General features: G+C 40.4%; 1 protein-coding gene across 3 annotated transcripts in view; it reads right to left on the reverse strand.

The window, feature by feature from the left end:
* Positions 1 to 26293, reverse strand: part of B3GLCT (beta 3-glucosyltransferase) — a 523490-nt gene that overhangs the window by 486926 nt on the left and 10271 nt on the right. Inside the window, exon 2 of one of the 3 annotated variants that reach the window (XM_089690889.1) lies at positions 2298 to 2350. The exons of the other annotated variants lie outside the window; for them this stretch is intronic. The gene's annotated coding sequence lies outside the window, so the exon portion shown is untranslated. The remainder of the gene's footprint in view (positions 1 to 2297; positions 2351 to 26293) is intronic. 3 annotated transcript variants of the gene reach the window in all.

Here is a 26293-nt window from a genome sequence, read left to right on the forward strand (position 1 = left end):
ACAATCATTTTGTCCAAGGGGGGGTGGAAGTCTAAGGGCTCATGTACACGTGGCGTTTGGAAAACTCTTCTGAACGATAGAAACTGACTGCTAGAAAATGTAGGTTAAAAACATCAGTTTAGCCACATTTCCATACCGCCTTTATGCGCGTTTTTAAAAGATAACCTCAGGAGACGTTCCCAAATGACCAGAATGCACTGCAAAATAGTAAAAATTTACTATTTCAGACATTTTGAGAGGAACAGAGCAGAAGCAGAGAGAGCAGTATGTGTTGAGATGACCTGTCTTTTCTGGTTGTATTCACTATGGATCCCATCATGAACATAATGCAGCACGTTCTACCATTTTTTCCTTCACATGAAACCTGGAACTAACTGCGCTGGTGTACTAGGTCCATTTGAAAACATGGAAAATGCTTTGCATGCATTTATGATGATGAAAAAAGGCTCTGGACAGCATCTGGACATGGAACAGTTAAAAAACACTTCTAAACGCAAACACTTATAAATGCGGTTAACCGTGTTTACAAGCATTTGAAACACTGGTAAATTCTACTCCAGAACGCAAGTTTGGTGCGTTCAAAAAAAAAAAAAAATCACTAAAGGCAACTGCCTGAAAATGACTATATGTACATGGACACATAGGAAAACATTGAGAGTTCAGGGGCTGCTGAAAAAAAAGCTAAACAGCTCCTGAACGTCAGTTTAGGAGCTGCAGTGTACATGAGCCCTAATACAGAGGGTTATTTATCTTAAAGCACAACTCCAGGATCTAACTATTGCTGTGATTACTGATCCCCTCCCTAAGTTCTCTTGAAATGCTAACATAGCTTAAATGATTGTGCCTTACTCTTCTTGTAATCCATGAGTTTTAGCCCTAGTAATGTCATATTTCCTTAGGAAAAAAGTGCTTGCTCCTGGTACCGGGAGGACTTTTTCTCTCGCTCTACATCACATTGGAGCAGGAAATGTGGACTACATTCCCCATGATGCAAAGCGGAATGCAGGAAATGAGTCAGCATGTGCAGTGAACTGGGGGGCGGAGTTGGCACTGATAGCTGTATCTGCTATACTGAGAAGCAGAGTGTACAGAAAACTGGAGTGGAGGTGGTGGGTGGTGTTGAAGCTGAGGGCTGTATTTGCTATGCACAGTGGGAGGCTCAGACCAAGAGTCTCAGACTACCGAGTCCACCCACTACAGTGAGCAAGGACGTAATTACATCTCTGCTCACTGCAAAGAACTACAGCGGGGCAGAGACAAGACCAGTGAAATACAGAGCACAGTTGCCACCGGTCTTACAAAATGGATGTCAGAAGGATTCAAGCTAGGATTCTAATAATGTACCCTGGATTAGCAGACAAGTAGCACATTGCACTAAGGTAAGACAGCACAAATACTGCCAGCTAATAAATGCTCTGCCCGGAGTTCTGCTTTAGGCAATGGTCCTGGCTCAAAGGCTCAGAGGCCAGTAGCTATTGTAGTAGAGAGACTCCCACCAACCAGCAGGATACGTATAAAAGCAGGTCAGCCTGGCGGATGACATAATCTAACCTGAGGTGAGTAAGCACTAAGTGTGGTTCACCAGAGCTCCTAATGGTGGAGATGGGTTTTGCCATTTTAGTACCAGGTCGTGGTGCTCAGGATTCTCCGTACACAAGTCAAAGGTTGGTAACATATGGATGGCATCAAGCAGAAGCTTGATGCCAGTGATGGTTGGCATCAAGCAGAAGCAGTCAAGGAACAAGCGAAAGGTTGGTAATGAGTGATAGTGGAGATAAAGACAGTAGCAGGAGAGACAAGAGTAGAATAATCTGGCAAACAGGAAGTGCAAAAGGCATGGTATAGATAGGAAGTTTGTGGGAGGAGCAAAGAGTTCAAGGTCCACTAGAAACAAGGAAGGATTGCCCAATGAATCAGACAGGCACTTCACAGGAAGAATTTGTGAGGTTCTGGTTTCATTACCAGTGCCTCAAGAAACCAGAAGTGGAAAAATGGTAAACTGTAAAAGTAAAAGCAAGGCTGTATGCTGCAGTGATATTTAGTGAAAGAGGGGATAGGTCCACTTTAACAATGTGTTCCTTTACACAACCAAGTGGGGAAGTGAAAATGAAGGTGGCATTGTCACTTTAAAGTGCACTTTTTATATATATCAGGTCATGGAGATTAAACTATTTACATATCAAGAAGTAAATGAGCTTTAAAACAAGTCATTCTTAAACACTCTAGCTGCTTTTAAAGCCGAACTCAAATCCTGGTAAAAGTCAAAGTTACCCTTGCAGTGGGGCTCAATTACTTACCTTGTCTGGGCACAGGCTCATTTTAAAGGAAACTATGGCAGTCATGGCAAGTTCTGGAAGATAAAAAAAAAAAAAAAAAACTTTCCAAGAGAAGACTACTATATACCAGTCAAAATGGCAAAGCCAAACTGTCATATAAGTTTAAATGACTTGCTATAAAGTTTGGTAGACATGAGAGTGGTGTTGCACCGTCCACAGTGCAGCACTGCTTGCACACACCTGTACGCTTGTTCTACATGGAAGAGTGAACAGAAGGAAGCCTTACCTGCAACCTCATCACAAACAAAATGAGGTATACAAAACAGCATCTAGAGAAGCCAGAAGCAGACGATCACTGCTATAGTGATCCATTGTTGACTGAGTGAGTCACTAGGAAGATTTGGCACTGCATAGTACTCTGGTATTTGTTTAAGGGGGGGGGCGATTGAAAGGGTTTTTTTTTTTTACTTTAATGAAGAGGATATTTAGGGTTAAAAAAAAAAAAAAAAAAAAAACTTTTACATGAAGAACCACTTTCATTAAATAAAACTGACACATAAAAGCTTCTTTACCTTACGCTCTTTTGAAAAGGTAGCATACATTTGGTTCTTATATTTCTTTTAAATATAAGTGGCCAAATATATGATCAATAACAAAAGCACATAAGCTATGAATCACTATTGTTTCATTTATTTAGGAGAACATGTTTGCATGGCGGCAGACTTAAAATATATATATATATATATTTATTTTTTTTTTTTATTTATTATGCACCTATTCCAAATATCAAAACACAAATCTAAAAATAAATTAGGTAAATCTACAACGATTACAAAAAGATCTATATACATTCTATTAAAAGGACAGATTCACTTTTAGTGAGCTTGTCCTTTCTTTTCAAATCATTTGTATTTGGTTTACATAACAATAGAAGAATATGTATTATAGTACATTCAATACAAAAGAAATAAACAAACAAAGAAAGAATTGGCGGCAATTAAAGAACTAAAAAAAAATGGCGTGAGCTCCCCCTCTCCATCCTTACCAAGCCCTTTGTGTCTGGTATGGATTTTGAGGGGAACCCCCATGCAAAAAAAAAAAAAAACCCATACCAGACCCTTATTCAAGCATGCAGCCTGGCAGGTCAGGAAAGGGGGGTGACCGAAACATAAAGGCACTACAGAGCAGATGGTCCAGCTCCTACACTGGAGTAGAGGTGAGGCCAGAGTGATCAGCTCTTTCAATTCACATGTCTAGTTCAGAATCAACAACCAGGAATAGTCTTCATATGGCTGATAAATATTACTGTCCCATCTTTAGTAATTCCAACCGCATTCTCAGGGTCCATTAGTCACCCTGTGCCCTAAGACTTTTTAGTTAATTCATACGTGCAAATCTTCTCAATTTGAGCTGCAAAAGTAAGTCAAATGTCCAGGATGATCAAAAACGTTCCAAAAATGCTAGTCATTATTTAAGTGTTTTTGAGGCAAACCAGTGTGAAAGCAGTCTAACACGGCACTCTGCACTCCAAGGGGTGAAGCATTAAAGGAAAGGTTCACCAAAAGTTAAATGCGTATGGGATCTGTTCCAAAAGCTCACAATTTCTTCCCCGTCAGAGGACATCCATGCTACCTACTGTAAAATCCTTTTTTTTCTAATGTCAATTTTGGGACGCAACACTTCAGATGACCAGTGGTTATATTGGCATCTACAAAGAAGCCCAAATATTCCAGTAAAAGGGATGGAATAGGGTTTCTAGATTTATTTGACATTCAGCAGCCAGACAAATATCTCCAGAGTCTGCAGGATAATCCTGAGGTTAGCATCGGAGACTTGAAAAGTTTTTTTTTTTTAAAGAAAATTAAGATATTTGACCACAGAGATGTCCCATAGACAGAGAAGGGCCAAAACAGGAGCAATCACCTTAATAAACACAGTGGAGCAGAAGTCTGACCAAATAAAAACAAAAGCCAAAACTAGTTATTGATGTGTGGGGATGTGTATACGATATCAGCAGAGGTTTAAACATCTTTCTGCTGAAGAAGAAAGGTAACCACCAAATAGATCCATTTCAAGCAAAACATGTAGAGTTTTGCAAATGCATTCAGGATCTTAAGGTCCAGACTTTGGTAAACTCAACCCTTCTTGGTAGCTGAACAGATTGGAATAAAACCCCTTGAATCCAAAGTGGAAAGCAGAATAATGGCTCTCTGGAAACAACAACCTATTGGCAGGCTGCAAAAAGTGAGGAGAAAAAGGTTTTTCAACCTTTAGACCTTTCTGAGGAAGCAGAATAGAAATGCTGTTGAAACAACACCATTCATCCAGGCCAAGAAGTTTGCCAAGGCCAGAAGACATCCACCCATCTTGACATCTGCATGTGGAGACAAACCTTCATATGAAAGTGGATTTATCTGCAGGCCAGGAATTCTCAGATTGCCATTTAGAACTGAAGACATTTGCTTTGGAAAATCACTTATGGGAACTTCTTTGGGCACAAAAGCAATGTTTGTGTGCTAAAAAAGAAGACCTGTTGTATGGCTGCAGGTTACTGACATGCAAGGTTAGAAAGGCATATATTTGGCATTTTCGATGATCTCATCTAAAAATAGGACTAAACTGCCTGTCCTGCAAGAAGGGCCTATCTATGGGCTTGTTCAGCCAGCCAACCAACACCTAAACCAAAGCTCCCTTTGTATTTCTGCTGTCACACTAGTGCATCACACCAGATGACTAAAATCAAAAGACACATCACACAGGTACTTTAGGGTCTGTACCTACTGGTCCCTTAGTTCGATGCAATAATTGGAGTACACAGATCTATATATGTGGTTCTTTCTTCCTGTCCAATGGGTCCTTAAAGGAAAGGCAATCTCAACAGGGATAAAAGTGCTCTTGTTTACAGAGGGGGGGGGGGGGGGGAACAAAAAACAAAAACTTATCTGATAGTTTCTTAGTATACATCATAAAAGAATGAGGCGTTAAAAAAATAAGGTTTGTGGAATGCTTATGCTTGTAGGAATCCAAGGCTGTCGCTTTACTAGATGAACTGACAGATGGGTCCTATAACTTCAGAGCCTCCAGGACTGCCTATATGAGACAAAAAATTCCCCCTTCCATCAGGGCAGCGATGCCACTGACTGTTCCTCTTTACTGAGTGGAGGATTCTGTGAGTGAAAGATGTGCACTGCAAATAAATGCATCATCTGATCAGGAGACCAGGACCATCTAAATTCGAAAAGAAACAAAAAAAAAAAAAAAAAAAAAAAAAGGCAGAACCATCTGCGTCATAAAACCTTCTACAGAAGAAAAAGACTCAAAAGTGAGATAGCTGATGCTCCTTAAAGGAGAGTTTAGATAAAAAAAAGCAAAGTGTGGAATAGGTCAGAAGCAGTCTCATAGGCACCACAGAGTGAGGCAACCCATAAGATGTGGAACTTAAGGTTGCAGAAATTCCGTGCAATGAGTAAATGTAGTCCGAGTATGAGAGCTGACAGTGTCATACAAGTTGCTCAAACAGAGTAGGTTGACATGTAACAACGCGGTGTTATGACCTATGCCCAAGTAAATAATGTGCTTACAAACAGACGTTCTAATCCTTTCCCACTCTATCCAAAATATTTCTGCTTCTTGAACACTTTAAAGTAGAAGTCTAGAAAAAAAAAAAAAACTTGCCAGTTTGGAAAGCATGAAGGGGTTAGACCCTCTTCCATGTTTTATTGTTCTAGTTACAAAGACCCCAAAAAGGAACATAGAGAAGAGAAGGTGAAAGTAAATCCCAAGTTTTACAGTTGTTTCTATTCCTGGTTTAGTCTAAATAACAAAACCTAAAAATCAGCACAAGGGACAAAGCTTACATTTAGTATGATGTATCCCTTGTGCTAATTCCACTTAGTTTAAAGCTACCCCCCCCCCCCATCACCTATTCAGAGATCCTGTGTGATTCATAGAAGCTGTAGAATAACATCTATGAATGCCACAGCAGGGTGGGAAGGGTGAGCATATTTGAGCTTTCTTAATGACAGCTCCTGACAGCCCTTAGTTGTATCAACCCAAACAGCACCACGCGATTAAGGCGGAAGTGGAGGTAGGAAAGACATTGTCTAGTAGACAAAATGATAAATGAGAAAACTCTTCTCTCAGTTGTCACTGCAACATGTGCCCCCATTTGAACACTTCCCATCTATTCTTGTTCTAGAGAGAAGTCAAAATACTGATTTTTCTCACGCTTAGGACTTAGTGACATTAGTTAACTTTGCAAATTTTGGCTAAAAGGCTTTCAATATACATTTAATATATTTGGCTTTGCTGTGATGCAGCTCTTTCAGAATACGCAGGGTGGAGGCTGTTATAGGTGGCAGAATGTAAAACTTCCAAGATTTGAATCCAGTCATAATATGTAAGTAGCAGAACAAGGCTTTGGATCAAGGATCTTTTTCTTCAGAATTTATGTTTACATGCATGAAAAAGTAGAATGCTCAGTTAAAAAATAAAAAATAAAATCTCAAGCTGTCAGTATGGAAGGATTGACAACTTGCACCATTTCAAATTGGAATTCAGTATTTATAGCTGTCTAAAAATATAGATGCCTAATATCAGTGTTTCAGTAGAAAAAGAAACATCTGAAACAACACTGCGAATTTGACTGAAAGCGATATGGGTCTCATTAATTAGCGTTACAGATAAAAAGGCATGTCTTCATGTTTACAAAGCATTAACATATGCCGCCAAGTGTATTTCTGGCAGATGAATAGGGTATTTTTCTGTACTTGCAGGGTCTTTAAAGGGATAAAACACAGGGAAATGTGAATCTATTGTGAATAAGTACTACTGCATGTGTTTTTTTTTATTTTGCCTTGACATTCCTTTTCATCATCACTGTGTACCGTCACACTAGGAACAGTAAATTCAATTAGAATACTATTGATCTGGCAAATACAACAGTACTGCTGAACCCCATAAATCTTCCACTACACACAGATAAGCTGTCTGGATACCTATGAAGAATAAAATATAGTAGCCACACAAGGACCTTAGGAAAATGGAAGTCACTTTATAACATAAAAAGGTGAGAAGATTACAGAATGGTTTTATTGAAAAGTGAGCTAGAGAAAATTGTCCAAATTTTCAATTTGGGGCTCATATAATGAGGATAATGTAATCTAACCATTGGTGACAAAAGTAATTAGTGGTATCAAAAGCAGAAACGTGTTAGCATTTTTAGATATTTAACAACGCAGGGCAGAAAACATTACCTGATTAAGCAAGAGTAATATTGGTAAAATTTGAAATAAAAAAATCCAGAATGGAAAACTGAAGTTGCTTTCAGCTGTCATTTTTTTCACAGCCAGACAGGAAAAAATGGCTGCCCTATTAAAGGAGAAGTATAGCCAAAGCTTTTTTGGCTATAATTCTCCTATGGATCACAGAAGAGCAGTTCGTTCTGTACTCCTGTGATCTGTTTTCAGCCCACTGTCGGCTGATGTCACAAAGCCAGTCCGGGCTCTGAAAAGATCCTAACCATATGGTTGGGATCCACCTAGAAGCCTGGACTGGCACCCGGCTCAGCCTCTCAGCCATCCGCCTGAGACAGCCTCTCTTACCCCATCCACAGCCGGGTGCTTCATTGGGCACTGGAGGGGTAGAGCAGAGAGTGGTGACTGACAATCACGGCTCTCTACTCAGAGTGGAGGGGAGAACTGAGTGATCAGCGGTGTTTGATCTCTCAGCTCTCACTGCAGAGCCGGAAAGGGAGATATGCAACATCAGGTTAAGGCTGCATCCACCTAGGAGAGTGTTTTTGTTTTTTTTACAGAAAACCATACTTCTCTTTTAAAGAAGGCCTGGCACCATATAAAAAAAAAAAAAATACTACTAATTAAAAGCTAAAAACACCCAAACATAATAAAGGAAACAAGTCAAAAAGTAATCTGTCTGTAATCATAAGCAGTCACTTCTGGACTTTTTCTGTAGGCACCGGTGGTGTCACTGTACCAAAGGCATACACGATTCCATTTTTTTTCCCCCATTCAGCCAGCGGGTTGAATGGAAAAAAAACAAACAAAAAAAAACTAATAAAAAAAAAAACTGAGTGTTCTCCCACACACTTTATGTGGATGGGAGAACACTCCCCACTGAGATACTGTATTCCGACAGCAGATAGACTTCTTTGCCATCAGAATACATCAAATACACTGATCAGCGCTGCGCGGTACACCTGGCGGTGCTAATCGAGCGAGGAAAATCCAACAGGGCAGGCATACACAAGCTGATCAGTAGATTTACCAGTGTACAACCTCCCTGCCCATACATTTATAAAAATTTGGCTTTTTTCTGCCAAACCGGCTGAATTTCATTTCATGTATGGCCAACTTAAGTGTTGCTATTTGAGAAAGCAGATCATTTCAAATTCCCCTGCACAGTGCTCAAGTACATTCTTGCAGGAAGTACTCTGGATGCACGAGACACAGTGAGGGAGGGGTATTAGAAAGCTAGTTTTTGCCCAGAATGAAGCTTTATGAACAATTTTGTCCCTTATTACTTCCTGCACTTTTCTGTTGGCCAGCGAGGCTTCCCATTATAGTAATGTTCTATGTGGGCTGGGGACTTCAAAACTACCTAACTGAAGTGTTGGAGCTTTGCCTATCTTAACGACCTGCCATTTCACCATAACAGGAGGGTTTGGGAGGCTACTAGAATTCGCTCTAAATCTCTAGGCACCAGAACTTCACACCTACAGCCGCTCTCTTTCCTTCCTCTGCATGACGTGAATTACATGGGTAATGCCTATCTACATCTGCTGAAATGTGAGTGCATTTGTTTTCAAGCCATTTTTGTATTCAATAAAGCGGTTTTACACTATGGAGGATTTGTTCTTCTGTTGTATGGGCCATTTGAATTGAGCTGTTTGCAAGTATCCACCTGCCTATCCATTGACCCAGAGGGGTTTCTAGTGAAGATAAGGTACATCTAAGGGTCCTTTTCAGTCCAGGTATCAGACCATCAGGAGTACCCATACAAGAAGGATCCAGGAGGGATCCGCAAGGCTTTGTGGCCCCTAGGGGTCGCTGAGTGGAGGTTAGTGGCCATTGCAGCCATTCTTAGGAGCCCCAACCGGTGTGTCACATTTTTGCATGATTAAGAAGACTGAAGCACTTCAGTTGTGTTCACATTTATTGGATTTTGTTACATTTCAGTTATTTAGTTTATATGTGTTTTATGAGCACTTTATTTGTTTTTATCCCTCTACAGGGATTCACGTGTTCTTAGGTTTGAGTCCCAGTTGTGGGGACTAAGGGTCACTTGTTCATTGATCCGTCATTGGGATTGGTTTCACTTTATGCAAGTCACTTATCAGGTCCTTTTGACCTAGTTTGGTTTTTTGAGCACCCAGTGTTACTTATTTGTATTTATGGTATTTGCATTATAGTTTTAGGATATTGAGCGCTACACCACTTTTTCATTTATTTATTATTGACCTACAGGTATAGGATTAGGTGTTTAGCTGATGTTATTTCCTATTTATCAGATTTTCCTAGTACATCTTAGCACGGGGGGGCCATTTTTTATTTATTTAAGGTGTATAATTACCACAGCAAACTACCTCAACATATAAAAATTAGTTGATAAGGGGGTGGTGCAGTGTGTGTGTGTATGTATATATATATATATATATATATATATATATATATATATATATATATACACACACATATACATACACACACATACATATATACACACACACACACACACACACATACAATTATTTGATCCCTTGCAGATTTTGTAAGTTTGCCCACTTACAAAGAAATGAAGGGTCTATCATTTTTATCATAGGTATATTCTAAACGATAGACAGAATATCAACCAAAAATCCAGAAAAAAGAAAACCACATGATACAAATGTTATAAATTGAGTGTTGCAGTTCAGTGAGTAAAATAAGTAATCGATCCCCCAAGCAAAACATGACTTAGTACTTGGTGGAGAAATCCTTGTTGGTAAGCTCAGAGGTAAGTGGTTTCCAAGTTTCACACATCTCAGGAGGGATTTTGGTCCACTATTCTTTACAGATCTTCTCTAAATCCTTAAGGTCTCTCAGCTGTCGCCTGGCAAGTTGAAGTTTCAGCTCCCTCCATAAATTTCCTATAGGAGTAAGGTCTGAAGACTGGCTAGGCCACTCCATGACTTTAATGTGCTTCTTCACGAGCCACTCCTTTGTTGCCTTGGCAGTATGTTTTTGGTCACTGTCATGCTGGAAGACTCATCCATGACCCATTTTCAATGTTATTGCTGAGGGAAGAAGATTCTCATTCAAGATAATGTTTCCACCTCCATGCTTGACTGAAGGGATGGTGTTCCTAGATTCATAGTCAGATTTTTTTTTCCTCCAAACACGACGAGTAGAGTTATTGCCAAAGAGCTCAATTTTGGTCTCTTCTAACCACAGCACTTTCTCACAATCCTTCTCTGAATCATTTGGATGTCCACTGGCAAACATTAGATGGGCCTGTACATGTGCCTTCCTGAGGGGGACCTTGCGGGCACTGCAGGATTTCAATCCATGGCGGCGTAATCTGTTACCAATGGTTTGTGGACTGTGGTTCCAACTGCCTTGAGATCATTCACAAACTCCTTCCGTGTAGTTGTTCTGGGCTGATCCCTCACTTTTCTCATGATCATCCTCACCCCATGAGGCGAAATCTGCATGGAGCTCCAGACCAGGGATGATTGATGGTTATTTTGTATTTCTTCCATTTACGAATAATCGCTCTAGCAATTGTGTCCTTCTCACTTCTTGCTGATGGTCTTGTAGCCCATTCCATTTCTTGCGCAGGTCTACAATCCTGACGTCCTTTGACAGCTCTTTGGTCTTGCCCATCATGGTGGTGAGGTTTGAATGGCAGAAATATTCTGTTCATGATATTCTATCATTTTTATGATAGGTATATTCTAAACGATAGACAGAATATCAACCAAAAATCCAGAAAAAAAAAAAACCACATGATACAAATGTTATAAATTGAGTGTTGCAGTTCAGTGAGTAAAATAAGTAGGTGTCTTACACACAATGATTTGTCATTAGGAGCACCTTCTTAAATTGACAGGTCTAATCTGTGTACCACATAGGCATATAGCTAGTCTGTGGGAGCAAGAAATCTTGTTGGTTGGTAGTGGATCAAATACTTCTTTTACTCACTGAACTGCAACTCAATTTAGAATATTTAAATCGTGTGTTTTTCTGGATTTTTGGTTGATATTCTGTCTCTATCATTGAAAATACACATATGCAGGGGTGTGGAAATTTTTGAAAAAAAAAAAAAAAAAAACTTGTCCAGGGACTAAAATTGGGGCCTTAATCTACTTGTCCCTCATGACAATCTACTTGTCCAGATAAGAAAAAAAAAATGTAACTAAAACCGTACTTAAATTGGAGCTGATTTTAGGAATGTCTGGGGCTTTTAAAAAAAAAAAAAAAAAAAAAAAAAGGCTTTATGGCGACCTAAACTTGTAATATTTTTAACATTGCGCTGTTTATCTCACACACACACACACATACACACACACACACACACACACATACATATACACACACACACACATACATATACACACACACACACACACACACACATACATACATATACACACACACACATACATATACACACACACACACACATATACACACACACACACATACATATACACACACACACACATACATATACACACACACACACACACACACACACACACACACACATATTCACTGAGTGTTTAATACACATGCATGAATTTTGTTATTCACTTTATATGACCCTAGTGCTGGGGTCAATATTTATATTTGTGAGCACTAATTATTGATACACTTGTTTCACAAAGTAATTATAATTATGAATTAGTCCTATTTATATTGATTTAGTATTTATTTAGCGCTGCACTATTATTTATTGCTTAATCCCTTTCACTGCCAGAGCCATTTTTGCGTTTTCTGCACACGTTTAAAAAATAATTTTAGGCCTGACGATTACAGAAAACCCCTAAACATTATATATTTTCTGAAAGCAGAGACCCAAGAGAATAAAAGAGTGGTAGTTCCCATTTTTTATGTTGTATATTACTGCAAACTTTCAGTAAAAAAATTCAAGTTAACTTTAGGGCACAAAAAAAAAAAAGCAATAAATTGCCTTATTTTGTAAAATATAAAAGATGAGGTTGCATCGAGTAAATAGATATCCAACTTGTCAAATTTTAAATTTGTGCGCGATTGTGAAATGGCAACGAACTACAGTACCCAATATTTTCTATAGGTCGACACTTTTAAAGCTCCTTATAGGTCACCAGTTTAGTGTTATGGAGGAAGTCTGGTGCTAGAATTATTGCTCTCATCCTGGTGTGCGTGGCAATATGTAACATGTGTATCGCAATCAACGTTTTAAAGCGTAGGCGCCCCAGCGTGTGCTTTTAAGTTTGTACATGCGTATGTGGGGGTCTCAATATTTATTTTTTTTTTGGGGGGGGGGGAATGGTATGTGCTTGGGTGTAACTTTAATATTTTACAATAAAAAAATTCTTTTTTTTCATCACATAGGGGACAAAGTCCCCTATGTGATGATTTTGGGTGACAAGCTCTTTGAGACATCCAAGGTCTAAAAGACCCTGGATGTCTCCCCTTTGCTCCACTGAATGTAATGTGGTGCACATCTGCACATCGCACCATATTACATTCTTTCTCGGGGATTGCATTAAAATCTCTCAGCTGGGACCCAGAAGTGACATTGTAACGTCACTTCCGGGTCAGCACAAGAAGGGGAGCAGACGGCGAGCTGGGCCCGCAGATGGCCAATCGGAGCCCGGGAGACCTCACGCCGCAGGGGGCTGCCGACGATTGCTTCACTTGACCCGCAGCAGGGCTAAAGGTGTAAAGAAACTACCTGCCCAGCGCCCGGAACTACATGTCCCGGGAGCCGGGCGATAGGAATCCAACATCCCTGATATGATAAAAATTGTAGACCCTTCATTTCTGTGTTAGTGGGCAAACTTACAAAATCTGCAGGGGATCAAATAATTATTTTCCCCACTCTACATAAACACAAAATACAATATTTGGTATCATATACTATGTCAGGGGATGAAGGGACAATTAGTGAGATCTAAGATGGATCTCCTGTTTGTCATAGACACCCATTCTTCTTTTAGAAAATGGTTTTAAATGTTCACCCAAATACTCAAAGTACCCGACAGTCCTTTAAGATAAAATTAAGACCTACAAACAGCACCTTCCATTTCATTGTTCTTCTCCTATTTATAAGAGGAAAACAGCACATGTGCAAATGCTAAAACAGACTTGTCAGGGAGATACATAAATATGCAGTAATTTCCAGTTTAACCAGTTCTTCAGTACATTTCCATTTCAATCAAAAATGTACAATAATCTGTTTATGCAATACTGTAAAACAATTTACAACATGTATAAAATGTAGATGATATGATAGAGCAGGGGTCTCCAAACTTTGTAAGCAAAGGGCCAATTTACTGTCCTTCAGACTTTAGGGGAGCCAGACTGTAACTGGTGGGAATAGAAAAGCCCTGGCATCAGTGCCCCATCATCAGTTTTAATAGGATGAATAGTGCCCCATTGTTGATATCAGTGAGAAGAATAGTGATCCATTGTTGACATCAATGAGAAGTATAATGGCCCATTGGTGATGTCAGTAGAGGGAATGGTGCTCCATCACTGGTGATAGTTGGTGGAATAGTGCCCCAAGGACCAGATAAAGGCAAAAAGGCCACAACTGGCTCTTGGGCCACAGTTTGGAAACCACTGTGATAGAGAATGGCTACGTATGTCTACTAAAAATAGGCAGACTTTAGGGGTTTTCTTCAAAATCACCACCAACATCATCATCATCATCAGTATGGGTGGGTAAAATGGTAGATTCTAGCATTCAGGACCAGATCCCTGCTAATTAATTACCAGCAGGGTCATGTTCCACTGTTCCAAATGGAAACTAACAACTGTGCTAAAGTGTATGCTACCTGTCCTACGTCATACCTCACAGGGAGAGTTTAGAATGCTGTTACAATTCAATTCCAAGAACATCCCCCTCCAACTAACTGCTAGTCACATGACGCCTCTGGCACGACTCTCCTCTCTTCTTAAGTTCACTTCTGGGAGTAATTCTTTAGGTGTCCACATTACTGCCTGCATCATGTGGACACCTCCTAGTGGAGAAGGCAACATTTTCAGCAGCCTGGTCCTCTCTCTTAGGCTCCAGAGGCAGGAAAACTCTCTAGAGTGCCAAGGGATCCAGTACCCAAGAAGATAATGAACAGGGAAAATCCTTGCTCCCCAGGGAAGGAAATTAACTTGACTCATACAGGAAACCGTGATTTTGATCCAGTATACTGTGGGATGGCTAAATCCAGGACCCTGCATTCACTATATGTGGTCTCCCACAGAACACAAAACATGAAAGTGCAATTATTTTAGTAAATATAAACTGCTAAATACCTTTTCTCATCAGCAGTTAGAGCAGTCTTGTGATTTCTATCAGTGTTCAGCAAAGAACTGGTTAAAGATTGTAGGAGGAGTTTTCTTTCAGGCTGTAGCATGCAGAACCCCTGACCTCTGTCTAGACAGTGCTGATTGGCCCTGTGCTGATCACATGCACTCTTCCAAGGGGAAAAAAAAACCCTTTCTAGCAATATACACCAAACTGAGCATGTGCATAGTGTCTCAACACGATATGTCTTACGGAGAGATAAGAGGGAGATACTGGAAGAAGGGGAGGATCAGAGAAGTCAGGATCAAACAGCGTTTTTACACAATGCAGAGGATTAACCCCTTAGGTTCCACAATGAGTATATCAAGCATGCTTTACTGCATATACAGACTGATTTTACTGTTGTGGGTTTAGTAATACTTTAAGAAAAGGTTTTGGAAGACAGAGGGTTAAGGTTAACAGCAGATAATGCACTATTTATATTTTTTTGCCTGAAGTTAGGTTAACTTAAAAGGAGAAGTATAGCCAAAGCTCATTTGGCTGTACTACTCCTGTGGATCACAGGATTGCAGTTCGTTCTGTACTCCTGTGACCCGTCTTCAGTTCCAAAAGTCCACTGTCGACTCACTTCACTCAACCGGTCCAGGCTGGGAAAAGATCCTGGCTTTAAAGTTGGGATCCACCCAGATGTCTGGATCGGCACCTGGCTCAGCCTCTCAGTGAGGCACCGAGAGCCTGAGCCAGCTGCTACTGCTCCCCCACAGCCTGATGCTACAGTGAGCGCTAGGGGAAATAGAGCAGACATCGGTGTCTGATCGCTCAGTTCTCACCCTCAGAGCCAGCGGGGGATCGATGCTGTATCCAACTAGCTAAAGACAATTAGTAAAAAATAAAAACCTATACTTTTTTTTTTTAGTTACTTATCCAAGGCTAGGTTCACACTTGTGTGGCTCTGCAAGCCCCATTTTGCATGGGCATGGTAGCTTATTCACTTGAATGGGCTGCAGTGAACAGGTCCCTGCCGCATTTTAGAAAACGCAGCACACACAGGAACCGCAAGTGCAATGTGATTCCGAGTGGAGGAGTGATTTCTAATGCATGCGGCATGCCATTAGAATTAATGAAACCCACACACATCTGTTTTTCTGTGCGAGTGGTGGCAGTTGCAGGAACATGTGCAGCCCCACAGCAGCAATCACTCCACCCACACAGATGTAACCTAGCCTTAGAAAAAGGTTGTTGATCTTGAGCTGCTAACTCCCAGTTAAGGGCTGAATAAAGCTGCCTCCTCTGCATTAAATTCCCAAGCAGTGTTTCAGCCATGCCCAAGTTCTCCCCTGCTGCACTTTAGATTTCTGCATAACACACACACACACACTATTTCCTAGATAGAATATGTGTTTCTCTTGCGTATGCCTAAGTTAATATCAAATGACAAAATGGCACCCTGTTGATGATCCCCCCTCACGGCAACTGCCTCACAGGAATTATGCGGTTTCTCACTATATGCACACAAGCGCCTCCGGTTACATTTTCCATAGAAATAACAGGCAGAAGGGCACCTGTCTGCTGAGTAGTAAAAAAATTTAAAAATTTAAAAAAAGAAGAAAAGGGGAAGAAAAAAACATGCAACTCCTACACATACTTCTCAACTTTTTCTAACTTTATTACATACAAAGGCTGAAAACCTATAACTGCCTAACCGTAGACCAGTAAGCCTAGCTTGTAATGTGTGAAAATCATTTAAAAGTATTCTGAGGCAGAACATACAAAATGATATAGCAGAGAAGAATAGCAAAGAATCAGCATGGGTTTATGAAAGGTAGGTCACGTCTAAGATTCATCAGTTTTTATGAGGAGATAAGCATAAATCTGTATTTCAGAAATGTTATTGATGTAATATATTTGGATTTTGCTAAAGCATTTGATACGGTTTCTCATAAAAGCCTGGTAGAGAAGTCAAGGATGGAAGGATAAGGGATAGACGATTACACATGAAGAACTGATCAGAATACAGAAGCAGAAGGAAGATGTAAAAAGAATATGCTCAAAATACACTGAAATTCGCAGTGGTGAACCACGGGGAGAGGTGTTTCACCCAGTTCTTTTCAATCAATGTGTTAAAAGCGTTCTGTGGTCACTGCATACACTTTCATTTTATGCCACCAGCAGTGTAATAGCCATACAAACAATAGTTATTCTTGACAATCCAATATGAGCTCACGTGAAAAATTCCTTCCATGGTGTGAGTTCTATATGCTGGCTATCCTATTCCACAACTTCCTGGATTCCTTGCAGCTTCTCCTTTGTGGTTGATTTTAAATTTCTAAGGACTACATACCCCATGGTACCTTGCTGCCTACAAGCAGTGATTCCTGTACTGCCTCCTGAAACTCCTCCTCTCAGTGACTCTGTAGTTCAGAAAAAAAGGCTCTGTGAAATGGGTGACTTAGCAGTGCCTACTCACAGGACATAGTAACTTTATAAACTTCAAGATCATTTAAATTAATAATAGGAATAGGCTACAAATAACTGAAATACAATGTGGAAATTAATATACAGTCATAGCTAAAAATATTGGCACCCCTACATTTCTGTCAGATAATGCACCACGTCGCCCAGAAAATTGTTGCAATTACAAATGTTTAGGCATTCTCATGTCTATTTCTTTTGTCTGTATTGGTATGACACAAAAAAGTGAATAAACAAAAACCCAAATCTGACACATTCCACCCAAAAATCCAAAAAATGGACTGGACAAAATGATTGGCACCTTCTCAAAATTGTAAGAAATAATTGCATTCCAAGTTTGTGATGCTCCTGTAATTTGTAATTTACCTCACCTGTATCAATTAACAGGTGCGGACAATAAAGAAATCACACCGGCAACCAGTTAAAATGGTGAAAAATTTACTCAACCTGTTGTGTTTCTCTGTGTGCCGCATGGAGAAGAGAAAGAGCAGTAAAGAATTTGAGAACAAAAATTGTGGAAAAACATGGAATATCTCAAAAGGTTACAAGTCCATCTCCTGAGATCTTAATGTTCCTGTGTCCACTGTGTGCAACATTGTCAAGAAGATTACAGCTCATGGCACTGTACCTAATCTCCCCAGGACGTGGATGAAAGAAAAATTGGTCAAAGATTTCAATGTAGGATTGTTCGAATGGTGGATAAAGAATCTCAATCAACTTTCAGATATATTCCATCTGACCTTCAGGAACAGGGTACAATGGTCTCAGCTCGCACTATACGTTGCCATCTGAATGAAAAGACGCTATGGTAGGAGAGCCAGGAGGACCCCACTGCTGACACAGAAACTTGAAGCCAGATTGGAAGAGTTTTCCAAAACCCACCTGAGGAAGCCAAAATCCTTTTGAAAGAATGTGCTGTGGACAGACGAAACAAAATTACAGCTTTTTGGTAAAGCCCAACTTTCTATTCTTTTCAGAAAAAGAAATGAGGCCTTTAAAAGAAAAAGTATACAGCCGCTACAGTCAAACCTGGTGGAGGTTCACTGATGTTTTGAGGTTGCTTTGCTGCTTCAGGATGTCTTGACAGTGTGCATGGCATTATGAAATCTACCAAAAAATTTGGGGGTACAATGTAAGGCCTAGTGTCAAAAAGTTTGGTCTCCATCAGAGGTAATGGGTCTTACAGCAGGTCAATAACCCAAAATCACACGTCAAAAAGCACTCAGAAATGGTTTCAGACAAAGCGTTGGAGAGTACTAAACTGGCCAGCAATGAGTCCAGATCTTAGTCCCATAAAGCACCTGTGGAGAGATCTCAAAACAGCAGTTGGCAAACTGAACCCTTCCAATCTGAGAGACCTGGAGCAGTTGGTGAAAGAAGAGTGGTCCAAAATTGCAGTAGAGAGGTGTAAGAAACTCACTGATGGTTACAGGAAGCGATTGATTTCAGTTATTTTTTTCCAAGTGGTATGCTACCAAATATTAAATTGAGGGTGCCAATCATTTTGTCCAGTCCATTTTTGGGGGTTTGTGTGGAATGTGTCAGATTTGGCTTTTTGTGCCTTACCAATACAAACAAAAGAAATAAACTTGAGAATACTAAAACATTTGTAATTGCAACAATTTTTAGGGCAAAGTGAAATATTATCTGAAAATGCAGGGTTGCCAATATTTTTGACTATGACTGTATGATTTTACATTTTGAGCATAGATACGTTTTAAAGTGTTACTAAACCTAGGAACCTGCATTCACTCTTCCACAGTACACAGAACACGAAAATGCAATTATTTTAGTAAATATAAACTGCTAAATACCTTTTCTCATCAGCAGTATACAGCAGTCCTGTGACTTCTATCAGTGTCTGACCGAGCATTGGTTCAAGCTTGTAGTTTTCATTCTTCTCTGACTGTCCTATGAGGCTGCATGACCCCTGACCCTCTGTCTGGACAGTACTGATAGGCCCTGTGCTGATCACATGCACCCTCTCCCAGGAAAAAAAAAAAAACTAGCAAAAACACACCAAACTGAGCATGTGACTCCTAGGGTTCTGTACTATCAGCACATGGACTGCGGAAGGAGGGGAGGATCAGAGAAGACAGGATCAAACAGCTTTTTTAAACAATGCAGAGGATTGACCCTTTAGGTTCCACAGTGAGTATAACAGGCATGCTTTACTGCATATACAGACTGATTTTAATGTTGTGGGTTTAGTAACACTTGAATGATCTGAGGGGAAATAGCAATGTTGCCGTTTTCTGATAACACAAAATGATGTAGGATTATTAGAAATCATCAGGATGACAACATATTACAGAAGCTTTGGAACGCTCTGCAGCATTTAGGATCCACTCACCACCTGTCAAGAACCAAGTACTTACTGGTGTCACTGTAGTCTTCAGACTAAAAAGGCACAGTTCTGCTGTCCACCAGCAGGTGTCTTCCAGCAGTCAGCAGGGCCCTGGAATTAGTATGCACCTCATGTTGGTTGTTTGGAGAGTATTTAGTCTAGCATTCTTCAGTGCCTCGGTGCACTGCCTGTGTGCCCATGTGCTCTACAACCTTGACCCCAATCCTAACCCTGATCCTGTTTGCTAAGACCTACCCTGTGTACCATCTGCCCACGTTCTGGCTTTCCTCTGACATGCTATTCCTTGTTCCTCAGCCTGAACCTGCTTTGTCCCATTTATTCCACGGTTTGAACATAGCTTTAGTTAGTTCACAAAGATGTGCTCGTGTCTGCCTTTGTTGGTTTCGCTTCTACTGGTTAGGATCTCTTTTGCATAGATTCACTGGGTTTTTGTAATTTTTGGTGTACTTGAATGTTTGTATTGATTGTTGTGTTTAGATTGCTTGCCACTTCTTTGGCAGTTTCCCTTATAAATCATGTTTTTTCACTTAGTTTTGAGCCTGGTGTTCTCTATGCTGATACACAGATATCTGGTCACATCTGCTCTATAAGATACCAGAGCTTGATATCCTAAAACCACAAGAGGAATAAGAAGGTGAAGGAAACCTGTGGCACCAAACCTAAGTAAAGACATCTGGGGGAAAAAAAAAAAAAAAAAATTGAAAAAATAGTTTTGGGGTTTTTAATGAAACGAGGGGTACTGCAAAAGGGTGGGGCAATATGGGGCAAAGGGGAGGAGCTAAATCCAGAGTTGGGATTAAAGTCCAAGTACTGTAGATTCAAAGACAGTATAAAGGGCTGGCAAATTAACCTTTTATTCTAGACACTGTACAAAGGGAAAACAATTGCATATAGAAGAAAGAACATTTTACTAATAGTTCTTCTAAGAAGTTCTTTGCTGGTAAACTGATTAAGCTGAGGAGTGGTTCAACGCATGAGATAAAAACAACAAACAATTTAAAAGAAAATAATAACATCCAAAATATTTAAGGTTAATAGACCAATATTTTGATCTTGGGAATTAAACTTTTACAGGAGCAGAACAATTTATTCTTTATGTGTAGCATATAATTGGTAACAGTTGTTTAAAGAATAACTTGGATCCCCCCTGCTTTTCGCCCCTATACCCCCCCACCCCACACACACACACTTGTTATGTTTTCTTCAAAACACATACTCACCTGCACAGTGGATTCATCATCATTCTACAGTGCCATAATATTGGTCCTCCTCAGACAGCTGCCTCATGAAGCAAACAAACCCCCTTAACCTCCTATGATATGGACATCCCAGGAGGCTGAAGGAGCAAGACATGTCATTCTTGCCTAAGTGAGAATAGCTGTGGGGAGCAAGGTCGCAGAGAAGAAAAAAAGAAAATAGCCCTCCCACTCAAAGAAATGTTCACTCTATCTCCATAAAATCAGGGGGAGGGGTTATCAGGAGAGATAATGCTGGGGACAACCACCAAGAGCAGCGGGAAAACAGGCGATCAACACTCAGAAGTATTTGTTTCTAAAGGCAATGATTTTTTTCACAGCAGTGTTTGGTGGCATAGGCAGTGGAAGTATTAACTATCTTCCCTACAGGGACATCTTTTATTCATGCTTTGATTTTAGCGGCAGTCTCTTTAAAGTGCATCTAAACCAAGGAACAAAAATGTCATATTGCAGCTTACCAATCATTAGATGTGGTGGCTGCATTCACTTTCTTTTTTTCATTTCCTTATTTTAACAGGTGATCTTGACAGTAACTGTTCCTAGGTGACAACACTCCTCACCCTACATAGCTATAGAGTAGCGTGGTCACCCAAAAACACATCCCCCTCTTCTCCATCATATTTGGTGCAGAGGGGGCTGTATTAACTAGAAAAAGCAAGAAACAATGTTTCTGATAAGAGGGAAACATGCCAGCTCAAAATATTTCTGGCAAGATCAAATGAACACTGATAGTGACAAACTTAATTGGTATCCATCATTTTATGTTCCATATTTAACCACCTCCCGCCCGCCATATAGTCCAATGACAGGCGCAAGGTGGTTCTCTCGTTCTGGGAAGACGTCATATGACGTCCTCCCATTCTCACCGTGCATGCGCGGCTCAGGGAGCACGCAGCACGGCGATCGGCGGTGTGCTGTGTCCCTCGGACACAGCAGATCACCGATCCACGGAAGGAGCCGAAGATGTCAGCTCGGTCATGTGATCAGCTGTGTCCAATCACAGCTGATCACGTTAACAGGGAAATGCCGGTTATCGGCATTTCTCTCCTCACAAGCTGTCACGCTGACAGCTCGAGAGGAGAGCCGGTAATCAGCATTCCGCGGAGGGGACATGTACACTGATCATCAGGACACTGATGATCAGTGTGCCCTGATGATCAGTGTGGCCCCAGAAGTGCCACCTGTCAGTGTCCATCAGTGCCAGCTGTCAGTGCTGAACAGTGCCACGTGCCAGTGCCCATCAGTGCCACATCAATGCTACATATCAGTGCCTACCAGTGCACATCAATGCCACACATCAGTGCCCATCTGAGCTTCCTTTCAGTGTCACCCATCAGTGCCGCCAGTCAGTGCCCATCAGTGACGCCTGTCATTGCCCATCAGTGCCGCCTCCCAGTGCCTCCTCATCAGTGCTATCTATCAGTGTAGCCTATCGGTACCCATCAGTGCAGCCTCATTAGCGCACATCAGCGAAGGAGAAAAATCACTTATTTACAAAATTTTATAACAAAAACTAAGAAAAAACTTTTTTTTTTCAAAATTTTCAGTGGTTTTTTGTTTAAAAAAAATTAAAAAACCCAGAGGTGATTAAATACCACCAAAATAAAGCTCTGTCACAAAAAAAATGATAAAAATGTCATATGGGTACAGTGTTGCATGACCGCGCAATTGTCATTCAAAGTGTGACAGCGCTGAGAGCTGGAAATTGGCCTGGGCAGGAAGGGGGTATAAGTGCCCTGTAGGCTAGCGGTTAAAGTAATTCTAAAAGGCACAGTTTATTTTTAATAACAAAACATATCATACTCACCTGGCTCTAGAGGTCTTACCTCCTCTACTCATTCCCTCACCGACGCTCCGGCCCCCTGCTGAATGCAGCTTGCTCTGGGTCACTAATGTGTGCTCGCTCCTAATCCCTGCTGTGTGAGTCTATAAGACACAGAGAGCACGACTCAGCCCTGCCCCCAGCTCCCTCGCTGACTGATTGACAGCAGTGGGATTCAATGGCTCCCACTTCTCTCAGCCAATGAGGAGAGAGAGATCCAGAGAGCCACTGCTCCCATGCACAGTGCTGGATCGAGATAAGACTATAAGTATGGGGGGGGGGCTGGGGAGCTGCAAACCGAAGGTTTTTTTTTACATAGAATGCGTGAAGATAAAAAAACCTTCAGCTTTTACAATCACTAAGAAAATTTAGATACTGCTTTAGATTTTTGATTCAACAGAATATTTTAAATAATCAAATGAAAATGGTAGGAATAGACTAGACAGGACCGTTAATGTAAAATTTTGTTGCACAACCCTTAGTCCTCATGCACACTAGGTGTTTTAAAAACACGAATAGCGGTATAAACTCAAGTTAAAAAGGCGAGTTTTTCTGCATTTTTTAGCATTAGCGTTTAGCCGCGATTTTTGCTAAAAAAAAAAAAATGCCCCAAAAACACCGGTTTACAGCGTTTAACCGTGTTTACCAGCATTAGAACAATTTTACAGCTAAAAACTACTCTAAAAACCCACTAGTTCTGGGGGGTTTTTCCAGCCAAAAAACACTGGCTAAAGCCTATGTGTGCATGAACACATAGGATAACATTCTGGGGAGTTTACTGGCTGTAGAAAAAACGCCCAGAGCCAAAAACAGAAGCTGTAAAACTGTACAGTGTGCATGAGGACTTAGAGAATCTCTGCAAACAAGTGATTTCTGTAACTCTCAATGAGTCTTCTGTACCTGGCAACAGGTAGTTTGGTCCCCTCTTCTTCGGCAAACTGTTCCAGCTTTCCCAGAATTGAAAAATGCCTTCTCCAGACTGCCTGTTTCAGCTCTTTCCATTGATCTTTAACAGGATTCAGATGAGGGCTCACAGAAGTCAATTTTAAAATAGTTCAATGTTTTGTTCTTTGCCATTCTAGGGTGCTTTTAGCTGTGTTTTTTAAGGGTATTATCCTGTTGCTGGTCCCATGACCTGTGACAGAGACACGGCTTTCTAATATCAGGTAGTACTTTTCAAAGCACCCTATGACAAACACAGCAAAGCAACCCCAAAACATACCCAAGCCTCCTCTATATGTCACAATAGGTGCAGCATTCTTTTCTTTGAAAGATTAAATTTTCCGTCTGTAAACTTACAGCTGAAATGCCAACAAAGCGTCAGTTTTGTCTCATCTGTCTAAAGGACATTCTCCCAGAAGAATTGTGGCTTGTCAATATGCAATTTAGCAAAATCCAGATTGGCTTTTTATGTTTTTCTTAACGGTGAAGTCTCCTGGGTGTTTTTCCTTTGATGCTCAAAAAGTGATGGATGATGTGATCAGACACTGACGTACCTTGACCTTGGCGTTTAGCTTGTATCTCTTCGAAAGTTTTCCTTGGCTATGTCTACCATACGCAATGTCCTTCTCTGCATTCTGAGGTCGATTTTTCTCTTGTAGCCACACCCAGGAAGGTTGGCAACACTTCCATTAATCATGAACTTCTCAATAGAATTTGCAACCATAGTCACAAGAACACCAAGCTGCATGGGTATAGTTTTATACCCTTTACCTTTCATATGCTGGTCTATAGCATTTTTTTTCCAATGTCCTCAGGCAACTCTGTCCTTTGCTTTTCCTGGTCCACGTTCAGTGCAGCACACTGATGATACCAAACTGCAACTATTATTATATTATTATACAGTATTTATAAAGCGCCAATGGTTCGCTCAGCGCTGTACATTACAAAGGGGGACAGAACATGTGACAGAACAATACCAATACAATGCAAAACATGAGGAGATCGAGGGCCCTGTCTCTCTATTTAAATATGCTGACTAGTTACAAAACTGAAAACAAGTGTAATTACAGAAAACAGTTTGTTTGAAAGATTACTATGGTCCAATCATTTCAAACCTGTCCAGGCCATTTAAAAAAAGTATTGAGACACTTCTACCATTAGATTCTCCACCCCCATTAAAAAAAAATATCTATAAACACTTTATACCTGACCTAAATATACATTACTGGATTCAGAAAGGAATTTATAATACAGACCAACTATACTTTAATGAAACTATCATACCTTTCACCATCTGTAGCTCAAATGTACCACCTACTTCAAAAAGAATACTTTACCTACATACATGTAATACACCTACTACAACAGACGTACAACCTACATACCTGCACTAATAATTCCAACCTAAAATGACATTACGAAAACTAAACTAAACTTTGATGTTCTACCAAGCTCTGATGAATCAGTTAATATTCTCTAAAACTACTTAAAGAATAACTCCGGGCAAAAACTTCTTTACATTTCCTTGCAGCTGATTTCCTTTCTTCACTGAATATGTCATACATCTTCTGATTCACTCAGTAGTTGTTCTGAAATGGCCTCTTCATTTTCAAATCAAACCGTAAATTGGTTACCTGTTTGTAAGACCAGTGGCTGCTATGCCTCCTATTTCCCCAGCCACTGGTCTTCGCACGTCTTCTGTAGTTTTCTCCAGGAAGCAGTGATGTAATTCAGCCCCACTTGCAGTGGTGGGCAGACAGACTCTCAGACACATTTAACAGGCCTAGTGTACCCACCCACATTCACTACAATTCCCTGTGGTTGATAGAAACTGTAGTTTCCTTTTACTGCAGAGAAAGAGGAGAGGATATGATGTAAACCAGAGAAAGAGGAGAGGATATGATGTAAACCAGAGAAAGAGGAGAGGATATGATGTAAACCAGAGAAAGAGGAGAGGATATGATGTAAACCAGAGAAAGAGGAGAGGATATGATGTAAACCAGAGAAAGAGGAGAGGATATGATGTAAACCCTGCTGTTACACCTCCTCCTTGGCAGAGCAGATGCTGTTATCTTTAGAATTATGAGATGAAGTCATTAAAAATTCAATTAGACTTTTCTCCTAATTGGTAAGGATTTCCAACATTATATTGACTGTTTATGGTTTTGTGTAGGGGGTGTACGAATGGGTGATGTTTTGCCTATTCCAGAGTTCTTCTTTAAATGGGAATGTAACATGGGCTGTAAATTCACAGATAACCAATGGTTAACAATTAACAGCCATATGTTCCTCACTCAAAGCATATCACTGTGCCTCAAATACAGATCAGTTTCAGAGAATTATTAATCGTTGGTACCTTACACCTACCACATTTCTAAATGAGCCCAACACCCAGTCCCCAATTATGTTAGAACCAATGCAGCCTCATAGGCTCCCTGGTCCATATGTTTTGTTCTTGAAAATCCTTAAAATCTTACTTGATTAAAATTTCCACACTTGTATCCAAGCTGGCAGGACAGAAAACAACCATTCCGGTGGAATTGGCCATATATTACATATAGGCATAGATATATTCCCAAGCACTTTCAGGACAAGAATACTACACTTACTGCTTGCAGCCAAAACAAACATTGGTAGATTATGGAGA

This window comes from Staurois parvus, unplaced genomic scaffold (assembly GCF_062004578.1).
Source record: "Staurois parvus isolate SC_StPar_1 unplaced genomic scaffold, SC_StPar_1.0 ptg000544l, whole genome shotgun sequence".
Classification (NCBI taxonomy): domain Eukaryota; kingdom Metazoa; phylum Chordata; class Amphibia; order Anura; family Ranidae; genus Staurois; species Staurois parvus.